This window comes from Ursus americanus, chromosome 5 (genome assembly GCF_024610735.1).
Source record: "Ursus americanus isolate L20-20 chromosome 5, mUrsAme1.1.p, whole genome shotgun sequence".
In the NCBI taxonomy this organism is placed as follows: domain Eukaryota; kingdom Metazoa; phylum Chordata; class Mammalia; order Carnivora; family Ursidae; genus Ursus; species Ursus americanus.
In genome coordinates, this window is record NC_142131.1 from 14,179,911 (window position 1) to 14,204,156 (window position 24,246).

The 24,246-nt window shown below is 36.5% G+C and overlaps 1 long non-coding RNA gene across 6 annotated transcripts in view; it reads right to left on the minus strand.

The window, feature by feature from the left end:
• LOC148110039 (uncharacterized) overlaps positions 1-24,246 on the minus strand; it is a 322,676-nt gene that overhangs the window by 271,366 nt on the left and 27,064 nt on the right. For all 6 annotated transcript variants that reach the window (XR_015724384.1, XR_015724383.1, XR_015724387.1 and 3 more), the window contains exons 2-3: positions 11,995-12,228; positions 11,432-11,539 (exon numbers count right to left, since the gene is read on the minus strand). This is a non-coding gene — a long non-coding RNA (uncharacterized LOC148110039). The remainder of the gene's footprint in view (positions 1-11,431; positions 11,540-11,994; positions 12,229-24,246) is intronic.

Here is a 24,246-nt window from a genome sequence, read left to right on the forward strand (position 1 = left end):
ACAGATAAATCACTTAATCCCTATGAAACTGAACTACCATTTAGCCAAACTGATGGAGAGGAAAAGGGGAACAATAATGCCCGAAAATAGATAGTGCATCATTTTGAAGAAGTGGCCTAGCCATATATACTCATTCATTACATGAACCCCAACTAGTCCTGCACAACTTCTAATCTGTCTGCTTTCACTGGTTTGGGATGCCTAAGTGGGGATGAAGAGGTTAACTTGAATAATCATAATCTAAAACTAATTAGTCCACTGAAACATGTTACCCACCTAATCTTAAACAAGGATATTTATTCACTATATAAAAAATCAAAAGTTTCCATGAAAAAGAATAAAGTGTCTGGTAATACTGAATAATTCAAAATGTAAGACAAATATGTATAGACAAGATTTATTAACAATAATGCAAAATTTTATTTTTCATAATTTTTTGAAAATCAGTAATGAAATAAATTTTATTTTTATATATTTTGATGTTCATTAATTTTTATTGTACTACACTTAATATATGATATATTATGCATTATAGTGTACTCCTTTCTTTCTTTCATCTTTCATGTTTCTGCGGTTCAATTTTTAAGACTTTATCTTTTGGAATAACAGTTTTAGATTTACAGAAAAATTGTGAAGAAGAGTTCCCGTATGCCATACACCCAGTTTCCTCTATTATTAACACCTTCACATGGCTTATTTTAGTACGAACTACTTTTATTTCCACTTGATTCTTATTTTTAATCAACATAACTGATATACTTGATAATATGATCAAATAGTACTAAAAAGCTGGTAATCAGGGCGCCTGGGTGGCACACCGGTTAAAGCGTCTGCCTTCGGCTCAGGGCGTGATCCTGGCATTCCGGGATCGAGCCCCACATCAGGCTCCTCCGCTATGAGCCTGCTTCTTCCTCTCCCACTCCCCCTGCTTGTATTCCCTCTCTCGCTGGCTGTCTCTATCTCTGTCAAATAAATAAATAAAATCTTTAAAAAAAAAAAAAGCTGATAATCAACTTCATCAGATCTAGCTGCATTCTTCCCCATGAATAACCACTTTTATCCCTTTAACTATTTCTTCTAGTTATTTAACTTCCATGTTTCTAAATAATATATTATACCTGAATTCCTTAAATTATCAATATTAGAAATTTTGATATTTTTTTCCCAAATGCTCCATCATATTGATCACAGACCCATCAAAATTAACTGCTGAGCAGTTTAGTATAATCAAATAATCCATCCATTTCATTTCTTCCCCCAGTTTCCATTATGGAACTTGCATCCTCTTGCTACAGTCTGCAGCTGGTAGCTTCCTAGGCTCAATGCAAAGCTGAAACTTCCTTTGCCAATCGCCTAAGTTGGATACCCTGTTTCTTGGGCCTTGGGACTTTTTTGTCTTTCTTGGGTTGCACCCTCAATTTCTTGGACTAGATCTTCCAGTCACCTCCTAAGAAAAGACTCCAAGGAGGTAATTTTTCAAAACTTTGTTTATCAAAACGTTCTCTCTTCTATCCTCACAATTGATTGATTGGCTGAATATAGAATTCTAGGTTGAAAGGCAGTTTTTCTCAGAATCTTAGTGGCATTACTTTATTGTCTTCTACTTTCCAAAATTTCTGCTGAGATGTATTATGCCATTCTATTAGCTATTGCATGTGACATGGTTTCCCAGCATTTCCTCTTTAATCCAACAGTGCTGAAATTTTATGAAGATTTGCTTTACAAGTGTCCCTTTTCATTCACCGTGTTAGGCATAATGTTAGGCACTCAGTGGGCCCTTTCAAACTGGAGACTCATGTTCTAGTATCTTAGTCTTTGCTTTCTATCTGCTAAAATGGTGTTGAATCTCTCATCTACTCATAACTCCATTCCCACATTTTACCAGAAATCCTTTGAAGTAATATTTTAAATGCATAGTCAACTCAATTATTAAGTCTAATGGCATGTATATTGACTTTGGAACATGGTCTAAAACTTCGGAATGTATAGCATTTCAGGCCAAATAATAAAACTACTTAAAGAAAACCCAATTACCTGGGTTGAAGTTACCCAGTTTTCTCCTCTCCCTCCACATATAATCACAAGATAGGACAGACTGAATAAATAATGAAACATTTGTATAATAGAATGTCATGTGATTATTACTGTTGTTCTAAACCATTTGAGAATAAGTGGGAGACATTATGCCTTTTACCACTAAATATTTCAGTGTGTATTTCCTAGGAACAAGTCATTCACATAATGCTTCTAATTTTATGAGCAGTAGATTGCAAGAACAAGATATGCTCTTGCTAAAATTAAGCATATACATAGAAATTCTGTATATAATATATCTACACCAGACATAGTCTGAAAAGGTTTAATGTAACAATAAGGCAGGGCCTTTTGGTAATATTCTTTCATCCTATGACGCAGACCCCATAAAGCTCTAGAGCATGGCAACACGGCTAACATCCAGAACATTTTCTAAAACCCAAATCAACTTACATTTTATAACTCATCTTTGATATGCAAAGAATTCTAATACGCTATATTTAGATGTTGGTTTGCTCTGTATGTGTGCCACCCCTTCTTCTTACTCTATTTTAAAAGCTGGAGCTGTCCTAATTTGTGAGTATGAAAAAGAAAAAAAACGACTACTGTATTTGGACTAGCTATTTAAAACACCTCAATGTAATTCTCTCCTTCATGTGTGTTTTGGAATTTTCCCCTATCAGAAAGCTTATCAGTGTCAAGATCTGAGAAATAAGAGGAAAGGAAATGTGGCTTACTGGAAGGTTATAACTGTGGTCACTTAAAAACTCTTTTCTAGTCTTTAAGTAAGGATTTGAAATAAATTCCATCCAAAAAAATTTTTTTAACTCTAAGTAACCAACCACCACCAACACACCCAAATTACCTAAGAAGAATTACCTTTTAAATAATCTCTCTCAAGTAAAATGCCTGTGATTTTTATTGTGAAATAAGCATAGTTTGTCCAAGTAATCACAATGAGAATATTTATAAAAATTTGATAAGGTTTGAAAATTAATTTTAAGAATTGACACTGAATGTCAATTCAGTAAAAAGGTATCTGTAAGTAAGATCAAGTTCTCTCTTGAGTTAAACAGATCTCTAGAATATTTGGGATGGTTTCAAAGATAAGTACATATTGCAACATGATTAGTAGCAGCTTTGGGGTTTTGTGGCAAATGAAAGCCAGTGTTCCTTGCACTTAAAAGTGTTTAGTAACACCTTACCAAATGTAGTGGACATCTGTTGTTTGTGTCTTCCTGGCATCCACTAGGATCCTGCTCCTCTTTCACTCCATGTGGCTCTGGAGAATTTGTCAATCAGGAGGCCTTACTCTGACCTAACTTCAGGAGCTGGGACAGCTCCTGGGCTAGTCAATCTTTATACCTTCTGCTCGTCACAGATTAGTACATGGAGATAAACATATGACCCAAGCAAAACCAATCAGAGTCCCCTGATGAGAGGCAGTATATGGACCCCAAAGAGTCTCTCTTCCTCTGACCTTGACTTATAGAAGACCAGAGGAGTCTGGAGGTGCCAGAGTCAGTGGCCATCACTGATTATCACATACAGAGAATCTGCTAGAGAATGATGTCAATACCCTGAGGAATACCGAATTGAGTGACAGAAGTCAAGAGAGCCTAGAAGTCTGTTGAGTCCCTGGATTCAGCTGTGCTAAGGCCACTTCCACACTGGGACTTTCTAGGTAAAAGAGCCTAATAAATTCTCTTTTTGTTTGAGTTAGTTTGAGTTGAATTTCTGTCTGTTGCAACCAAGCATCCTGACCGATCGGCAAGGTCTTTTCAAAACACAATGTATAGTTAGGGCATAACTAAGTACACTTGAGCTACGGTTGCCCCTAAACGGTACATCTGCCAAGTAAAGATTATAAAGTTATATGAATGGAATGGAATGGAACGTTAGTTTATTTTTTTTTATAACTTTGCAAACAGTTCCAGTACTCAAATACAAGCAGCCCCAGACAATATACTGTCAAAAAGAGAAAACATACATGTGTGTGGAGGTAAACAGGGGAGAATAGGATAATAAATCCAAGCCAAAGGAGCATAGACACCCCTAACCTAAAAAACTTTTCAAAAGTCAGAGGTTTCATGTCTGTACATTACACAAAAGGCTATTAGATAATTTAGGTTCAAGTTTGAAGGTACTGTAGTTATAAAAGGAAGTTCAGAAAATGTACTGAAGAATGTAACTCAGAAGCTGAAAGACAAGTCTTGAAAACAGGGGCATGAAGTTGATTTATATCACATTCATGTTCTTGTATTACATTAAAATACTTCTTAACAAAATGTCTCATACTATAGGTTTGCTCTTTAGGAAAACCTGAAATATAAGAAGTATCCATTATAATCTTCAATACAATAAAGAGATTTATATACCCAATATCTACCAAGTTCTTTATATAGTCCCAAGGGTTATATACCTTTCCCTTCTACTTCTCTTAGAGAAATAAATATACTTTTTTACCACAATGTGAAGAAATCTCATTGTCCAAAGGTAGGTTGCAGTTATATAGGCTGGAACTCCTCTGTCACATGTCTAACATGTGAATTCTCTCTTACAGAGCACACTCTATAAACTGATCTTTGGAGTCATTTTCCTTCTTGTTTTATCTTCCCCAGTTAACTCCTAGATCAGAAGAGATATGCATTTCTAGACCAGGGAAATCATAGAGGTAACATTAAATGTGCAACATTATCTTCTAATGATTTTTTTTTCTCATTTCTCTTTATAAAAGCATCTGGCTTCTTTGTCTTACCTTTTCTTTTTTTTTATAATCATATTTTATTATATTATGTTAGTCACCATACAGTACATCCCTGGTTTTTTATGTGAAGTTCGATGATTCATTAGTTGCGTATAACACCCAGTGCACCATGCAATACGTGCCCTCCTTAACACCCATCACCAGCCTATACCATTCCCCCACCCCCCTCCTCTGAAGCCCTCAGTTTGTTTCTGAGAGTCCATAGTCTCTCATGCTTCATTCCCCCTTCTGTTTACCCCCCCTTTCTTTATCCCTTTCTTCTCCTACCGATCTTCCTAGTTCTTATGTTCCATAGATGAGAGAAACCATATAATTGTCTTTCTCTGCTTGACTTATCTCACTTAGCATAATCTCCTCCAGTCCCGTCCATGTTGCAGCAAATGTTGAGAAATCGTTCTTTTTGATAGCTGAGTAATATTCCATTGTAGATGTGGACCACATCTTCTTAATCCAGTCATCTATTGAAGGGCATCTCGGCTCCTTCCACGACTTAGCTATTGTGGACATTGCTGCTATGAACACTGGGGTGCATATGACCCTTCTCTTCACTACGTCTGTATCTTTGGGGTAAATACCCAGTAGTGCAATGGCTGGATCATAGGGTAGCTCAATTTTTAACTTTTTAAGGGACCTCCACACTGTTTTCCAAAGTGGCTGTACCAACTTGCATTCCCACCAACAATGTAGGAGGGATCCCCTTTCTCCACATCCTCTCCAACATTTGTTGTTTCTTATCTTGTCAATTTTTGCCATTCTAACTGGCATAAGGTGGTATCTCAAGGTGGTTTTGATTTGAATTTCCCTGATGGCTAATGATTTTGAACATTTTTTTCATGTGTCTGTTAGCCATTTGTATGTCTTCATTGGAGAAGTGTCTGTTCATATCTTCTGCCCATTTTATGATTTGTTTATTTGTTTCTTGTGTATTGAGTTTGAGAAGTTCTTTGTAGATCTTGGATACCAGTCTTTTATCTGTAGTGTCATTTGCAAATATCTTCTCCCATTCCGTGGGCTGCCTCTTAGTTTTTTTGACTGTTTCCTTGGCTGTGCAGAAGCTTTTTATCTTGATGAAGTCCCACAAGTTCATTTTATCTTTTGTTTCTCTTGCCTTTGGAGATGTGTCATGAAAAAGTTGCTGTGGCCAATGTCTTACCTTTTCTTAATAGTGCCTCACAGTGCCTAGCACAAAGTGAGTACTCAGTAAATGTTAATTAAATGAACAAATAGAACATTCCAAGGTAAAGGGTTTGAAAATGAACTGCTACTTTAAACTGGGAGCAAACTGAAGGTCTCAGAAGTTAGGTGATGATCCAACAACACAAAGCCATTAGTGTTAGTCCCAGACTAACTCTCTTGATTCCTAATCTAATGTTCATCCACTAAACCAGAGTTTTTGAACATTTTTAAAAATAATGTCCACATGAGAGACATGTTTTCAGGGTATAACCTGAGATGTGATGAATTCTAAGATATTACTCACTATAGCCCCCACTCTAAGAATAGCAAGTGCTTTTTAAAAAAATAATTAGCAAACACATCTGTATTTGAACTCTTCATTAATCATAAATTTTGGGGGATATACCTTAAAACAGATGGTGACAAACTAGTGTGTTAAGAGACCAAAGAAGCTGGAATCGTTACACTAGACTGGGCTAATACGTACACGTCTTTTCCCTGAGAACACTGAAGCCACTTCCTCGATTTTATCTCAGAGTCATTCTTCTTGAGCTCACCAGATCTTGAGTTGCTGTGTTCCTCTGTTCTATACTCCTTGGTTATGTTATATTCCTCCCTAGATTATACTTCGAATTGAAAATCATATTATTCATTTTTGTATTACAAGTGCCTACCCTAAAGCCGAGCACTCAATAGTCAGTTTATAAGACAAGTAAGGACAAGTAGATATCCACATGCCCAATGATGAACTTAGACCTTTAACTCAAATGAATCACAGACTTAAGTCTGTAAGACTTAATGTAAGAGCTAAATAGAAAAAAATATAGGAGGAAATCTCTGAGACCTTAAGAAAGGGAAAACTTTTTTAGATATGACACCAAAAGCACATTCCATAAAAGAAAAAATTAACAAACTGGACATTAACAAACTTTAAAATTTCTGCACTACAAAAGACAGCTTTAAGAAAATAAAAGAGACAAGGAACAAACTATGAGAAAATATTTACAAAACACATCTAATGAAGAATTTATATCCAAAATTATACAAATAATTCTTACAACTCAATAATAAAAAGACAACCCAAAAATTTTTTTAAGAGAGAGAGTGTGTACATGCAAGTGGAGTGGGGGAGGGGCAGAGGGAGAGGAGAGAGAGAATTTCAAGCAGACTCCACTTTCATCATGGAGCCCTACGCTGGGCTCAACCTCATGACCTCTAGATCGTGATCTGAGCCGAAACCAAGAGTTGGACGCTTAACCAACTGAGCCACCCAGGAGCCCCAAAAGACAGCCCAATTTAAAAATGGGTAAAATATATGAGTTGTTATTTCACTATAAAGTAGATATGCAAATGGTTAATGGCTAATAAAGTCAGGAAAAGATGTTCAACATTTGTAGTCATTAGGAAAATGTAAATTAAAATAAGAATGAGATATCATTTCACACCCATTAGAATGGTTGTAATAAATAATGCAGATAATTATAAATGTTGATGAGGATGTGGAGAAATGGGAGCCCTCATACATTGCTAGTGAGAATATAAAATGGTGCAGACACTTTGAAAAACAGTTTGGAAGTTTCTCAAAAAGCTAAACATAAAACTACCAAATGACCCAGCAATTCTACTCCTAGATACAGACATAAGAAAGATTTAAACGTGTCTATACCATGACTGGTATGGAAATTTTCATTGCAGAATAGAGAAATGTTGATAATAGTCCCAAACTGGAAATGACTTGAATGTCAATGAACCAGTAAATGGATATACTAAGTGTGGTACATCCATATAATGGAATATTATTTGACAATAAAAAGGAAGAACTACCAACACATGCTACATCACACATAAACCTCAAAAACATTATGTAAAGAAAAAGAAGCCAGACACGGGATACCACATATCGCATGCTTCTATTTATATGAAGTACCCAAAAAGGGCAAATTTATAGACATAAAACAGATTGGTAGTTGCCTGGGCTTGGGAGTATTAATGGGAATAACTATAAATGGTCATAAGGGATCTCGTTGGGAAAATGAAAATGCTCTAAAACTAATTTATGGTGATGGTTGCACTGCTCAGTGAAGTTACTAATAATCATTGAATTGTACACTTGAAATGGATGGATTTAATGATATGTAAAATACATCTCACCAAGTTGTTTTTAAAAAGGAAAAGTGAATGAATCATTGCCTCATTTATACCCCTTGCAAAGATCCTTCTCTCCATTGTCATTTAGTATTCCATTAAATGGGTACACCACCAATTTCCAGAAGTTCTCTACTCCCCTATTTTTAAAATTCTTACCTTCCTTCCCCCCCACTCTTCAACAAAAACTCTCTCAAAAGCCCTTAGTACATTTTAGCATATTTGCCCCAGTCCTTCCATTCATAGCAAGAAAACATGGGCCCTTTGCAAGCAGCTCATTCACATTTTTATGGAGTCCTTATTCAGTTCAGTTACCTTGCCCTCAGAATGCTAACAGTCTGATGGAAGAGATAGAAGATTCACAGAAATAACTATGAAATAGAGGTTCTGACAAGATCCTACTAGACGCAGATGGGAAAAACCAAAAAAAAAAAAAAATCTTTCTGGAAGAGGGGTCATCTGAATGAGACAATGCATGACAGTCAGAATCCCTACAAGTGGAAATGAGCAGTACAAGACTTCCATGACCAGGGCCAGTGGTGAGTACACCTATTCTGAGTGCTTTCAGCTACAGATCTTTGTTCCTGATCTTTCTCTTTTCAAACCAAGTTTACCTGCTATTGGCTCTGTTTATCATGCCTAACTAGTCAAACCTTGGCAGACAAAGAGCCACAGTTGAAGAAATAAATGAAGTTTCATCTGAGCCCTGTGATTGTCATCTCTATATCATCAATACATAATTGTGTCTCAGAAGTTACTATTTCAAAAATGCTGTTTTTCTCAAACTTAAGCTCCTGATACCAGAGATAGTGTCACAGAGGGGAGGACTAAAAGAACAGTAGGAGGGAAAGTCCTGCTAGAACTCAAGCATTAGAGCTCTGGAAAAAGACACCTTGTTTACTAATAAACATATCAGCCATATGGATACAATTTCCCCTGATATATATGTAAATCAGAAATCAGAATATAGAATCTTATGTTTGACCATTAAAAATCAATCCTGGCTTCAGTGGGAAGCCCACTGAACCATAAGTTTGACCAGACAGAATCTGATGAATCACTGTATGGAAAAATATTATTCAATTTGCTTCTTTAGTTCCAAAGCATTCTTAGATTTTGAGCAACACATATATGTAAAGTGTGACTATTTTCAATATTTCTGTTCTTTATTATTCATCATGCAATAAAAAGATTCCGCCATTAAGTAAATACTTATGGAGTACCTACCATGTGTCAGACACTGGGCAAACACTGACGAGTGAGGGTAAATACAGAAAAAAGATGTGTGAGAAGCTCAACTACAGTCCAATGTTTACAGAAGTACAGTCTGTGGACTACCTGCATCTGAATCACCTGAAAAGCTACTAAACTGCAGATTGCTGGGCTCCACATCAAACCAAATGAATCAGAATCTCTGTGGGTAGAGCTCAGGAATATACATCTTAACAAGCTCTATGGGTGACTGTGCACAGTGAGGTTTAAGAGTCATTGTGCTGGGTCCCAGAAAGACTCACTCACATCACAAACAAGTATAATACAGTAGAAAAATAGATGTCTCCATTAGATTCAGTGGTAATTATGTGCCATAATGCGCTTGTATAGTATTCTTAGTACCAATAATTTTCAAATGAGCTTTTAGAATAAAGTCTCCAAAGAAGCTACTATAAAATTGTAAATACTATGAAATTATCACTGTTAAAGGTAGGCACAAAAGAGGATGAGACTGACTCACTAGAGTCAAGAATATTAGAAAAAATATTTCAGTTGTGTCATAAGGCTAGAACTTTAAGCTGGGCCAGTTTTAAGGCTTTGTCTTAGGATTCTGTCAGTATCACACTCAAAAATTCAACGAATGAAACCGCTGCTACCACTGATCCTACAAGGGGTTGGCTTCTGCCATCCACTCTATAGCCAGCAAAACGATGCCTTGCCCAGCCTGTTTCCTTCCACAGCTCACTTATGACTCAGGGTCTTCCCTAGTGCATCAAATTGGTAACACTCCGGTTTCCTATCTAGACATTAGCTACAGGGGAGACTGGGAAAAGTCACTTTTTGTTTTTATGCTACCTTGCGGAGGGGAAATTCATAAGGCAAGAAACCATCAAAACATGGAGTGGATGGTCAAGAGATACTAAACTGCTATACTGTCGTATGTCTACCACACAGTCCATCTCTAGGACCTAGGCTTTTAGCTCTTCTGCTACCCTGCTTATGATGGTGACCAGGGGGATAGAGGTAAGCAATTGTCTCATTGACCAGATCTGGGTCATGCATGGAAATTAGGAGGTTTTCTTACTCATTCCAGCTGCTTTAACAAAAATATAATAAACTGGGTAGCTTATAAACAACAAAAAAATTTATTTCTCACAGTCTGGAAGCTGAGAGATCCAAGATCAAGGCACCAGCAGGTTCAGTGTCTGATGAAAGTTCACTTCATGGTACACAGACTGTGTCTTTTTGGTGTGTCCTCACGTGGCTAAGGGATCTCCCTGTGGTCTCTTTTATAAGGGCACTGATCCCATGGAGCCCTCATGACCTAATCACTTCCCAAAGGCCCTGCTTCCTGATACCATCACCTTGGGGATTAGGATTTCAACATCTGAATTTTGCAGAGACATAACCATTCAGTCCATTGCAGAGGTGTTTGAAAGAGGCAGGGATGAGCACTTCACAGAGCGTATTATAACCCTTGAAGGGATTTATTGTAACTGTTTCCAAAGCCCCCACCCCCACCCCTTTAACCATACCCTTACCTAAATAGTCTGAACTGGGTCCTGGCACAGGTGGTGGGAATGCGAGAACTGTCCCCTTTGCTAATTACCAAAGGTCACAGAAAGTAACTGAATCTGTTGATCATCTGCTTCAGAAGTCAGCGACAATCCAATATCAAGTATGCTAGGACCCAATTCTTCATTTTCCACATACAAATTTCAGCAGCACGCAAATGGAAAATACCAAATAATTCAACAGGTCAACTAATGTCATTACCTGAGGTTATATCTTGAAGATAACTTGGCAAGCTTATCAGGCAGCAGACCACCTCAAATCAAAACATTGTACATGGTCCTTATTAAAGTTCTATCAAAGAAGTTCTAAGTATTGATTCTTATCAGTGGAATTTGTCTTCTCTGCTTGTAATTTAAAAACTAGGAATTCAACAGAATGCTTGTCTAAACATTTAAAGAGATAAACTCCACACAGGGTGGGGTGAGTTCCCCTAGGGTTAGGATGTTCGATTCTTATAAAAATGTCAACACCTGCAAGCGTCATAGATTATACCTCAGTCTCTCTCCATGAACTTTAACATACCTCCTTCGTTCTTGATCTCACATAAACTTTTCTTGGTCAGATTACTGACATCTGAAAAGCTGCTCCAAAGGGTAGAATAATAAGAAGCTATGTACTTTACTTTTGCTCCTAGGGAAAAAAAAAATAAAAAGATTTATTCATGGTCAGTGTAAGAGTCAACCATACAATCATATAAAGAATATTTTCAACTTTTTCAGTCCTTTAGAATATATTGTCCACTGTATGGTATTTAATGTTCTGATGTGAAGATTCTCACAAATAATATTCTTTACTGATTGAAAAAAAAATGTGCAGTCTACAACCAAATACTCTTCCATTTATGATATAATAAAAAGTCCACAGCACATGAAGTTTTCTTTTTTGTATTATATACCAAGAAACTCAAAGCTAAATTTAGTGCTCAATTTCAATAATTACTATTAGCTGGTTTTTAGATATAATTAACTTTTTCCTTTATTATTTGGTTCCTATTCCTTTAGTGGTGTGTTATTAATTCCAAAGTCTCAAATTCTTTTTTTCAATTTATATTTCTATTGGTTGAGTTGAACATAAAAGTCACTTACTTTAACTGTAGTTTGATAAGTTTTCATAATTGTATGTAGTCATGGAGCCATCACCACAATCAAGTTACAGAATATTTCCAGGGATGCCTGGGTGGCGTGGTCAGTTAAGCATCTGCCTTCGGCTCAGGTCCTGATCCCAGGGTCCAGGAATCAAGTCCTGCCTCGGGCTCCTTGATCAGCAGGGAGCCTGCTTCTCCCTCTGCCTGCTGCTTCCCCTGCTTGTGCTCTCTCTCTCTGACAAATAAAGAAATGAAATATTTAAAAATATAAATAAATAAATAAATAAATAAATAAATAAATAAATAAATAAAATATTTCCAATCACCCTAAAAAATTTCCTCTTTGCAGATGATCCCCTCCTAGCCTCAAGCAACCACTGATCCACTTTGTTACTATAGTATTACCTTTCCTAGAATTTCCTATGAACAGAATCATATAGAATATAATTTTATGGCCTCTTTTACTTAGCAAAAAGTTTTTGAAATTCATCCATGCTGTTGTACACCAGTATTTTGTTCCTTTTGTATTGTCATTTAGAATTTCATGGTATGGTTATACCACAACTTCTTTATCCATTAACCAGTTGATGGATAATTGGATTGTTTCATTTGAGGCTATTATGAATAATGTGGCTATAAATGTTCACATACAAGCCTTTGTATAGATACATATTTTCATTTCTCTTGGCTATATAACTACAAAGTAGCAATACTGGGTCCTATGATAAGTATATGCTTACTGTCTAAGACAGTGCCAACATGTTTTCCAAAGCAGCTGAACCATTTTGCAATCCCACCTACAATGTATGAGAGTTTCAGTTGCTCCAAATCTTTGTCAACACTTGATGTTGCCAGGCTTTTTAATTTTAGCTTTTCTAATGAGTGTGTGTTGGTATCTCATTAAGATTTTAATTTGCATGCCCTGATGACTAGTATCGTTAAGCATCTTTTCATGTGCTTATTGGCCATTTTTGTATGTTCTTTTTTGAATTGTCTGTTCAAATCTTTTGCCTATTTTTGGTTAGATTGTTTTCTTTTTATTGGTCATAAGACTTCTCTTTATATATCCAAGCCTTTTGTCAGATACCTTCTCCCAGTCTGTGGTGCCTTTTCATTTTCTTAACAGTGTCTTTCACGAAAAAGAAGCTTTAAATTTTTATTTATAATTTTTATTTATTCTTATTTAAATATTTATTTAGTTTTCTTTTATGATTCATGATATCTCTATCTATCTAAGAAACCATTGATTAACCCAGGCTTTCTCAAACTCTGTACTACTGATATATTGATAATTTTTTGTTGTATGGGCCTAGCCTGTGCATTGTGGGATGTTCATTTGCACGCCTGGACTCTACTTAGATATCAATAGTATGTTCCTCACACCAGTTGTGGTAATCAAAAAAAAATCTCCAGACATTACCAAATGTCCACTGAAGAACAAAACTGCCACCCATTGAGAACCACTGGCTTAACCCAATGTCACAAAAATTTCTCCTATTTTGGTGTGTGGGGGAGGGATAGGAGTTTCATAGCTTTAAACTCTTAAATTAAGGTCTATAGTCCATATCAAGGTAATTTCTATATAAGGTTGAGGTAAGGATCAAAGTTCATTTTTTCCATAGAGATATTTAGTTGTTCTAACACCTTTGTTGAAAAGACTACCCTTTCCCCCACTGGATTACCTGGGCACTTTATTTGAAAATAAATTAATCTTGGGGTACCTGGGTAGCGCATTCAGTTAAGTGTATGCCTTTGGCTCAGGTCATGATCCCAGGGTCCTGGGATCAAACCCCACATCGGGCTCCCCACTCAACAATGAGCGTACTTCTCCCTCTCCCTCTGCCCTTTTCCCCAATTTATGCTCACTTTCTCTCTCTCTCTCTCTCTCTTTCTCTCCAATAAATAAAATATTTAAGCTTGTCAATCTCTTATTTTCTTTAATAAACTTTTTATTTTGGAATAATTTTAGATTTGCAGAAGAGGTACAAAGACAGAATGGAGAGTTCCCATACACTCTCACCCAGTTTCTGTTTCCCAATGTTACCATCTTACATTACTGTGGCACATATGTCAAAACTAAGAAACCAACATTGGTACATTGCTATTAATTGATGGCCTAATTTGGATTTCCCCAGTTTTTAAATAAATGTTCTCTTTCTGTTCCAGGATCCAATCTAGAATACCACATTGCATTTAATCATCATGTCTTCCCTCTCTTCTCTAGTCTGTGACAGTTTTCAACCTTTCCTTGTTGTTCATGGATGACCTTAACGGTCTTGAGGAGTACTGGTCAGGTATTTTGTAAAATGTCCCCAAATTTGGTTTATGTGATGTTTTTCTCATGATTAGACTGTACTCATGGGTTTTCAGAAAGAATGACACAGAGGTTCCATATACTTCTTACCACATAATGTCAGGAGATACCTGCTATCTACATGGCATCACTAATAAGGTTAACCTTGAAGTCAGTTTTCTTTTTTAAAAGCCAGCTAGTATTTTCAATGGGACCATAATGACCCTATGTACCAATATGGAAGAATTGCCATCTTAATAACTTCTAATTTTCCAATTCATAAACATAGTTTATCTCTCTACTTATTTAAATAAGTCTTTATCTCCCTCACCTCCTCCAGGCATGGATTTCTCACCAGGACCTGTCTGCTTCTGTTCACTCCCCTGGACCATCAAGTAGCTGCTTTTTATTGTTATTATTATTCACATATTCAAGAGTCTATAGTTATAACCTGGAAAAGGTCAGCTCAGTAAGATCTAATTCAGCCACTGAAAGCAAAATCTCACATTGCCTCAGATACTTTTTAAGGTTGAAAGGGAAAAATAATTTATATGGTTGTCCTTAAAATACCCTTAGACTAGAATCTTAATCACAATCTGTGCTAAACCAATCTGCAATCTTAAAGTTCACGACCAATTAGCAGACCTATAATCTATGATTATGAAACAGAGCTTCTGTGTGAAATGAATTTGACTATATGAAATTATGACTTCATACTTAGTTAAAATTCCAAACTCTAAAATTCAAACACAAGAGAATCATATTAAAGTCTTAGTAAAATTATTCAATGCTATCCATGATGTTGTAAAATGGGCATAATTCTATAGAGTAATATATTTTTAATGGTAATACAGTTTTAACTAACTCTTTTGGAAAGCAAATGCATATGAGCCTTAAAATTATTCATAACTTTGACTGAGTAGTCCCACTTCTGAGACTCTGCCCTATGGAAATAATGCTAAATAGGGTCAGAGGGAAGAGTGACCCTTATGTACAAAGATTTCCACCAAAGTGTTATTTATAATATGAAAAAAATTGATACTACTTAAATGTCCAATAAGAAATTATTATAGTCACACAGACACAAGCTTTAGTAACTCTATAATATTAAGCAAATGTATATGCTGTGTGAGCTCGACTCTAATTTTTTTTTAAGTATAGAAGAAAAGCCTAGAAATTAATATACCATATTCTTAATGATGGCTAGTGGAACTATAGATGTTTTCTTTCTCTTCTTCCTGCTTACTATTTTTCTGTAGAGAGCCAAGAAAACAATAAGATCTTTTTTAATCTTATAAAAATTTACCTTATTTTTTAATTTCTGAGCTGGGAAATTTAGAAAACTGGTTCACCTCTGTACTTCACTGGTAAGGAAATTTTTATTACTTCTAAGGCTAAGAAAATAGGCATGGGTCACATCAGCAATATTCAATTAAAATACTTTTTAAATTATTAGCCTCAAACGAGCTTAATTTTAATATGAATGTTCTAGAACCTGGAAAATGAAAGGAATTTTAGAGTTGTGTTTCCAATGAATATTTCAAATGATGAATAAAAGTGGAGTTTTATTCTAAAAACACTTCCCAGATATGAGATTTAAGATGCCTAGTTAAAAAGCTCCTTGTTCCCTTGTTACAGTTACTAACGCTTGTTTGTAGTTGCCCAAACAGAAATGGCAAAGTACAATGTGATCTTCTACATTAGGACTTTCTGTTATAATTAGTCCACCTTTACTGTTCAAGTCTCATGAGCTAATGATAGAGTAGTAGCATTGCTAATTATCTAATAAATCATACACTGGACATAATGACTTTTAACTTGGTTTTAAAAATCCCAAACAATTTTTCCTAATGTCTCTCTAAATAGAAAAAAAAATGTTTTTAGTTTAACATTTCATAACATGGGAAGTTAATCTAGAGGGAATGTTTAAGGTTAGTAGCGTGTTTATCTTATCAAAAGTGGTCTGGTCTGTTTGGGTTACTGTTTGGATTCCAGCTAATCAGGCCTATTTACTAGTTTAAGAACTTTCAACAATTAACAGTGTTCAAACAGCACCAATCTGCTATGTTATTTCAGCTGGGAAAGCAGCTATATGAACCAATACAGCTTCCTTACTAAAAATAAATGATAGCACTTTCTACTCACTGGGGAGTGAGTTTTTAGGTATGTCACACTGTCACACCGCATAACAAAACAAAAGAGTGTGAAACATCTAAATAATAAAATACCCAAAAGACATGCCATGTTTTTGGATTTAAAAAAATAATAAAGTAACTTTGCCAACAAAAACATCATTGCAGGAAGACAAAACAAATATAAAGTGAGTTTAAGACGTAGGTTGTAGTCCTTTTCCATCAAGAACCACGACTTTCCTTGTTTTTAAGACCGCTTACTTGTATTAGCAATTTTTAACACATGGTAGCTCAAATCAACAATACATTTGCTCTTCAGACTTTGACACTTCCCAAGCTTCTAGGCCTATGCTTAACCAAACAAGTACAGTAGCACAAGTGGAACATTTATGTAACACAGAAACTATAAATGTTCTTTGAGGAACAAAGAGGCCTACTCATTCTAGAAGATATGACAAAGGGATAAGAACACTAAATTTTAAAACAGATTTAAAACTCCTGAGAAGAATATACTTAGCTTATACTTTTGTAGTTAAAAGCATCACATCACTTGTTTACTGAAAAGAAAATATTCTTTCTTTTCTCTAAATAATTTTTTTAAAATTCACTGATCATTTATCTAGTGTATAGTATGCTCTATACTAAGGACTTAACATATATTCTCTCATTGAATCCTTGTGATAATACTATGAGGTGTAGATACTAACATCTATCTTCATTTTGCAGATGGAAAAACAGCCTTAGATTAAGTAATCTGCCCAAGGTCCCTCAGCTAGCTCATACTACAGTATGGTTTGAATATAGGAGGTCTGATTTAAGAGCCTGTGCTCTTACCCACTATGGGTAAATAAAAATGACACTAAAGAATTCTTAGACAAGATATCAACATACCTGAAATAAATAGTCTTGATAATAAAGTCATAAAACACATCCTATCTGTAGCCTTTGTTTTCCCATTGACAGATATTCCCTTACAAATGTCAGCTCTTTCTCCCTGCTTCTGCCCCTTCTTCTTCCACCTTCCAGCAAACACACACACACACACACACACACACACACACACACACACCCCAGCAGCTTTGCTGATAGTGCCTGTGGTACTCAAAAATAGGACAGAAAAAAGTTAATATTCTACTTCAAAAGTGGACTAAATGGTTAAGTGTGGCCTCAGAATTGGTGGGGGTAAGGAGGGGAGGAGACATCATTATTTGAACAATCGATTGGATGTTCCCACTTGTTTGTTTACTTGAGGTAAACTCATTTACAGGTATATAGGAACATAAAAAAAGTCTCCAAAAAGAGGTGGTTCCTAGATTTCCTTCACTTCTCTGCTCAAGCCAAAAGGCCTGCTATTTATCTAACAGAAACAAATATAGAAGGTTTTCCATAAACAGAGTTTCAAAAAAATTTCTCTGCATAAAGTTAGGTCTTATTGAAGCAGATATGCAAACAAGTGTTTTCCAGTCTACAGAACTTTCTGCAATGAAAGAAATGTTTTACATTTCTGCTACACAATATGGTAGCCACCAGACATATGTAGCTGCTGAACACTTGAAATGTGGCTAGTGGGACTTAGGGACAAATTTTTAACTTCATCTAATTTTAATTTAAATACTCACATATGGCTAATGGCTATCATATCAAACAGAATACCTATAGCCTTAACTCAATAACTACTATTCATTGAGTATCTACTATGTGCCACACAACTACCTTTGAAGAAGGTACAATTCTGTCCCCATTTTACAGATAAGGAAACTAAGGCACAGACAGACTCATGGATTTACAACTAATAAGTGGTAAATTCTGGATTTTACATGTCCCTCTCAAGGCCTGATACTTTCATTACCAGTGGTTTTTAATACCAGCAGCATATTAGATGGCGAGTTTTTCAAAAATACTTATTCTCAGGTTCCACTCCCATAATTTATTCAATTGGTCAGGGGCAGGGCCCAGATACATACATAGCACTGAAACTGCCACTGTGTAAAAACTGGTGTGACTGAGGCCCCTTGTTATTGGACAGCCATTATTGGACAGCCGTTTCCAAAAGGGAACTGCAAAGAAGTTCTACCTCTACTTCTCTTAAGCATGGTTAACACTTAATGCTAAAGAGTTCTTCTCCTTTTTGCTTCAGAGTAAAGGACCAAGAGCAGCAACTCCTAGTTAGGATGAGGTCACATAGCTGATTTGGGGGGGGGGGGGGTGTTTTGTTTTGTTTTAAGATTTTATTTATTTATTTGACAGAGAGAGACAGCCAGCGAGAGAGGGAACACAGCAGGGGAGTGGGAGAGGAAGAAGCAGGCTCCCAGTGGAGGAGCCTGATACAGAGCTCGATCCCAGAGTGCAGGGATCACGCCCTGAGCTGAAGGCAGATGCTTAACAACTGAGCCACCCAGGCGCCCCGACATAGCTGGTGTTTTGATAGAGCTAAGACCAGGGCCCAGGCATGGGTTATAAGTAAATGCTCCAGCTTCTGGAGCTGTGGAGATCCCAAATGAGCAAAGGTTAAGAAAGCTCAGGGGTGCCTGGGTGGCTCAGTCGTTAAGTGTCTGCCTTCAGCTCAGGGCGTGATTCCAGGGTCCTGGGATCAAGCCCCGCATCGGGCTCCCTGCTCCACCGGGAGACTGCTTCTTCCTCTCCCACTCCCCCACTTGTGTTCCCTCTCTCGCTGGCTGTCTCTCTCTCTGTCAAATAAATAAATAAAATTAAAAAAAAAAAGGTTAAGAAAGCTCAGCCCAGGGGCGCCTGGGTAGCGCAGTCGTTAAAAAGCGTCTGCCTTCGGCTCAGGGCGTGGTCCTGGCGTGCCGGGATCGAGTCCCACATCAGGCTCCTCCGCTAGGAGCCTGCTTCTTCCTCTCCCACTCCCCCTGCTGTGTTCCCTCTCTCGCTGGCTGTCTCTCTGTCACATAAATAAATAAAATCTTTAAAAAAAAAAAAAAAGAAAGCTCAGCCCAGGGATTTAAAGCCCCATGCAGCAACCCAGAGGCTGGAAGGCAGAAAAAAGCTGCAGGTGCTATTTGACTGTTTATAGAGGTGGGAACACTCAGCAATCCCAGGCTTGTCAACTTTGTCCTCTCCACCCCCTTTTGCCACTCCAAAGTTCCTGAGGGGTGGTCCAAGGGCCCCTGTGCAGTATTTTTCACTCTGCCAAGGTTATTTTAACAGATATAACCCTACCCTGTCACACAGTATGTACTTAAAATTGTAACTGTGAAATTAATGAATGCAGATTTTGGAATTCAAAAGGCTGGGACTAATCAGCTTCTAGACGGGTTCAGATATCTGAGTATGTGTTTGGTAAATAACTTCCTAAAAATCAAATCAAAAAGTCCCTTCAAACTGACAGTCCCTTCAAACTTACGAGAGAACGGGGGGTGGGGGGATGGGCAAAATGGGTGAGGGGGAATGGGAGATACAAGCTTTCAGTTATGGAATGAATAAGTCACAGGAATAAAAGGCACAGCATAGGGAATATAGTCCATAATACTGTAATAGCATTGTATGGTGACAGATGATAGCTACACTCATGGTGAACCTAACATAACGTATAGAGATGTTGAATCACTATGTTGTACACCTGAAACTAGTGTAACTGTGTGTCAACTAAACTCAAAAAAATTTTAATAAAAATAATTTTTTATTTAAAAAAAATTCAGTGTCCAATAAAAATAGAAAAGACATCTGAAATAAAGTATATCAAATATAATTAAAATGATTAATCAATATAATTATCAAAAAAGATGGGTCATCAATGAGTAACTTTTTAACAGTTAAAAAACCACTTTAAAATAAAAACAGTTTTTCAACAGTTAAAAAAAAAATAAGTTCCTTCAAAACCTTTGCACTTGCCTCAGAAAAGTGGGTAGAGAAGATGACATCAGTCTCCAAGACAGGATTATTTTTTGTTTCAGAGGCTAAAAGGTTTGAAAGGGATGAAATAAGAAGAGGAAATGAGAATACTGACAAAAAGCTAAACAGGAATTCATACCATAGTCATACATATTCCAAGAGTCCTGTTAAGCACAGGTGACCTGCATTTATCCTTGCTAGGTCTAGGAGACCACTAAATCAAGTTCTGGAGTTGAGAAATAAAGTCAACAAAGCAAGGGCCTTAAGGAAACTGCCATAAAAATAGAAAACACTGCTGTAAACATTAGCTCTCAGACTAGCCAAGTATGTCTTCCTCTCCTACAATAAAGGAGTAAAAATAAAAATAATCTGTGCTTGAGATTATGCTCAGGAATGGTGTATGGCTATAAAATGCACTGTGGAAATCATCTCTCCATTCAAAAACTCAGCACAGCTGCTACAATAAGGAGGCTGTGTATGTTTTGAAGCTAAGTGAACTTGTGTTCTAAGAATCTCTGTAGAGGTAATAGCTCTGAATGCTATGAGCAAAACTCTCATGGATGATTGTAGCAAATGGCTTCAAAAAAAAACATCTAGTCTGTTGGTAAGTGCCCTTTAGAAGGGAGGACTTGAATTCTCTAGAAACAAAACCACTAATCATTCTTGCCGGCCTACTGCTTATAAAAGAAGGGGAAACATGGGTGTTTCAAGCTACAGCTGCAGATTCAAAAATCAGTTTGTACCAGTTGATTTTGCTTTAGTAATGTAAAAAGTAAACGATTCAAAGAGAGCAGAAATAATTAACCAAGGGCATCTAGAGATGTGAAAGAAGATAATGGTAGAAAAAGCCATTTCAAGTATCTCTAAACTTGAATTTCAAACCAGCGTTTCTTTTGAACCTTATCTGTCTGCTTCACCCACCATCCCAGCCTTTTTTTTTTCTTTCTTTCTTAATAGTAATACATGCCTAAGTTTTAAAAATTACACAGAGGTGTGTATAACTAAACGTTACAGTCTTCTAACCTCTATCTATTCTCATCATATTCCAAATCCCTAGAAATGTTTTTTTTTTTTAATCATTGTCTAGCTCTTAAAATGTTAAAGAAACATAATGTCCCATATGTAGGTGTCCTAAGGAAGTTTGTTTGGCTTCAAATTTTCCATCAGGAGCCAGCTGTGTAAGGAGACAGAGAATCAAAAGATGGAAGCTCTACTTCCTCACTTCTTCCCAAATATGTTTGTGCCTTTGAGGAAAGCACTTTCCTTGCTGGAATTATTTTCCCTGTCTGGAATTGAAAATACTGACTGTTGGTTCACTTCTAATTCAAATCTTCTATATTAGCACTTTCTAACATACATGAGTTATAAGTGTGAGTCACACTGATAATTCAAAATCTTTTAACAGCTACGTTAAAAAATAAGAAACGGGTGAAACTAATTTTAATACTTTGTATTTATCCTAATATATCCAAATTATTAACATTTAACAGGTAATCAATATTAAAACATTATCAATATTTTAATATTATTATTAACAGTTTACAATCCAAAACAAAGTCTTCAAATCTGGTGTAGGTTTGACACAAGACATCTTAACCGAGACTATCCACATTTCAAGGGCTCAATAACCACATGTTAATTAGTTGCTACTGTCTTGGGCAGCACAGTTTTATACCAGTGTTGGGACATTATTCCAAAAAAGCTCTATTTCAGTGAGTAACTCACTTCTGCATCTCTCTTTTGATTGCCTCTGTTACCAATAAAACATTATTACTGATTATCATTTATGGCAATATCTAATTATCAGCAACAAACTGTTGAATCTACTTAGATTACTCACTAGGTTCACTATCAGAGCTTTGATTAATATCAGTGCTGTTTCCCTAGAATACCTTTGGTCTTTGAGTCAGTTTTTCTTGTCTGGCTGAGTCACTCCTATTGAATTTTAGATCACTTACCCTGAGCTTCATAACAATTAGGATATAATATCCCTGGTAATTAACTATTTTGGTTTTTATACTTAAATTCAATTTATTAACATATATGTATTATTATTTTCAGAGGTAGAGTTCAGTGATTCATTAGTCTTATATAACACCCAGTGCTCATTACATCAGGTGCCCTCCTTAATGTCCATTACCCAGTTAATCCCATCCTCCCACCTATCTCCCCTCCAGCAACCCTCAGTTTGTTTCCTATGATTAAGAGTCTCTTGTTTGTTGCCCTCTCTGATTTCATCTTGTTTTATTTTTCCCTCCATTTCCCCAAGATCTCTGTTTTGTTTCTTAAATTCTACATTTAAGAATCTCACATGAGTGACATCATATGGTAATTGTCTTTCTCTCAGGCAGCACAAACATTTTAACAATATTTATTCTTCCAATCTATGAGAATGGGATGTTTTTCCATATCTTTGTGTCTTCCTCAATTTCCTTCATGGGTGTTCTGTAGTGTTCTGAGTATAGATCCTTTGCCTCTTTGGTTAGATTTATTCCTAGATATCTTATGGTTTTTGGTGCTATTGTAAATGTATGGTGTTATGTAAATCGACTCCTTCATTTCTCCTTCATTTCTCTTTCTTCTGTCTCATTGTTGGTGTATAGAAATACAACTGATTTCTGTGCATTGATTTCATATCCTGCCACTTTGCTGAATTTCTGTAGAGCTCTAGAAATTTGGGATGGAGTCTTTTGGGTTTTCCACATGGAGTATCATGTCATCTGCAAAGAGTGAAAGTCTGACTCCTCTGCTGATTCAGACACATTTTATTTCTTTTCATTCTATGATGGCTAAAGCTAGGCCTTCTAGTACTATGTTGAACAGCCACGGTCAGAGCCAATATCCCTGCCGTGTTCCTGACCTAATATTCGCAGTGGGCTTTTCATATATGGCTTTTATGATATTGAGGTATTATCCCTCTGTCCCTACAGTGTGAGGAGTTTTAATCAAGAAAGGATGGTGTACTTTGTCAAATGCTTTTTCTACATCTATTGAGAGGATCACATGGTTCTTTTCCTTTCTTTTATTTATGTAGTTTATCATATTATTTGATATGCAGATGTTGAACCACTCCTGCAGCCCAGGATTAAATCCTACTTGGTCGTGATGGGAATAATTCTTTTAATGTCTGGTTGGATCCTATTCGTCAGTATCTTGGTAAGCATTTTTGCATCCATGTTCATCAGGGATATTGGTCTCTAATTCTCCTTTTTGTTGGGGTCTTTGTCTGGTTTGGGGATCAAGGTAATGCTGGCCTCATAGAAAGAGTTTGGAAGTTTTCCTTCCATTTCTATTTTTTCAAACAGCTTCCAAAGAATAGGTATTCATTCTTCTTTCAATGTTTGGCAGAATTCCCCTGGAAAGCCATCCAGCCCTGGGCTCTTGTTTGTTGGGAGATTTTTGATTACTGCTTCAATTTCCTTGCTGATCATGGATCTGTTCAGGTTTTCTATTTCTTCCTGTTTCAGTGTTGGTAGTTTATACATCTCTGGGAATGTGGAGTATCCCTTTCTTCCAGGTTGCCTAATTTGTTGGCATATAGTTGCTCATAATATGTTCTTACAACTGTTTGTATTTCTTCAATGTTGGTTGTGATCGCTCCTCTTTCATTCATAATTTTCTTACTTGGGTCCTTTCTCTTTTCTTCTGATAAGTCTGGCCAGGGGGTTATCAATCTTATTAATTCTTTCAAAGAACCAGCTCCTAGTTCCGTTGATCTGTTCTATTGTTCTTTTGGTTTCTATTTCATTGATTTCTGTTCTAATCCTTATTATTCCTCTTCTCCTGCTGGGTTTAGGCTTTATTGGCTGTTCTTTCTCCAGCTCCTTTAGGTGTAGGGTTAGTTTGTGTATTTGAGACCTTTCTGGTTTCTTGAGAGAGGCTTGTAGTGCTATGTACTTCCCTCTTAGAACCACCTTTGCTGCATCCCACAGATTTTGAACAGTTGTGTTTTCATTTTCATTTGTTTCCATGAATT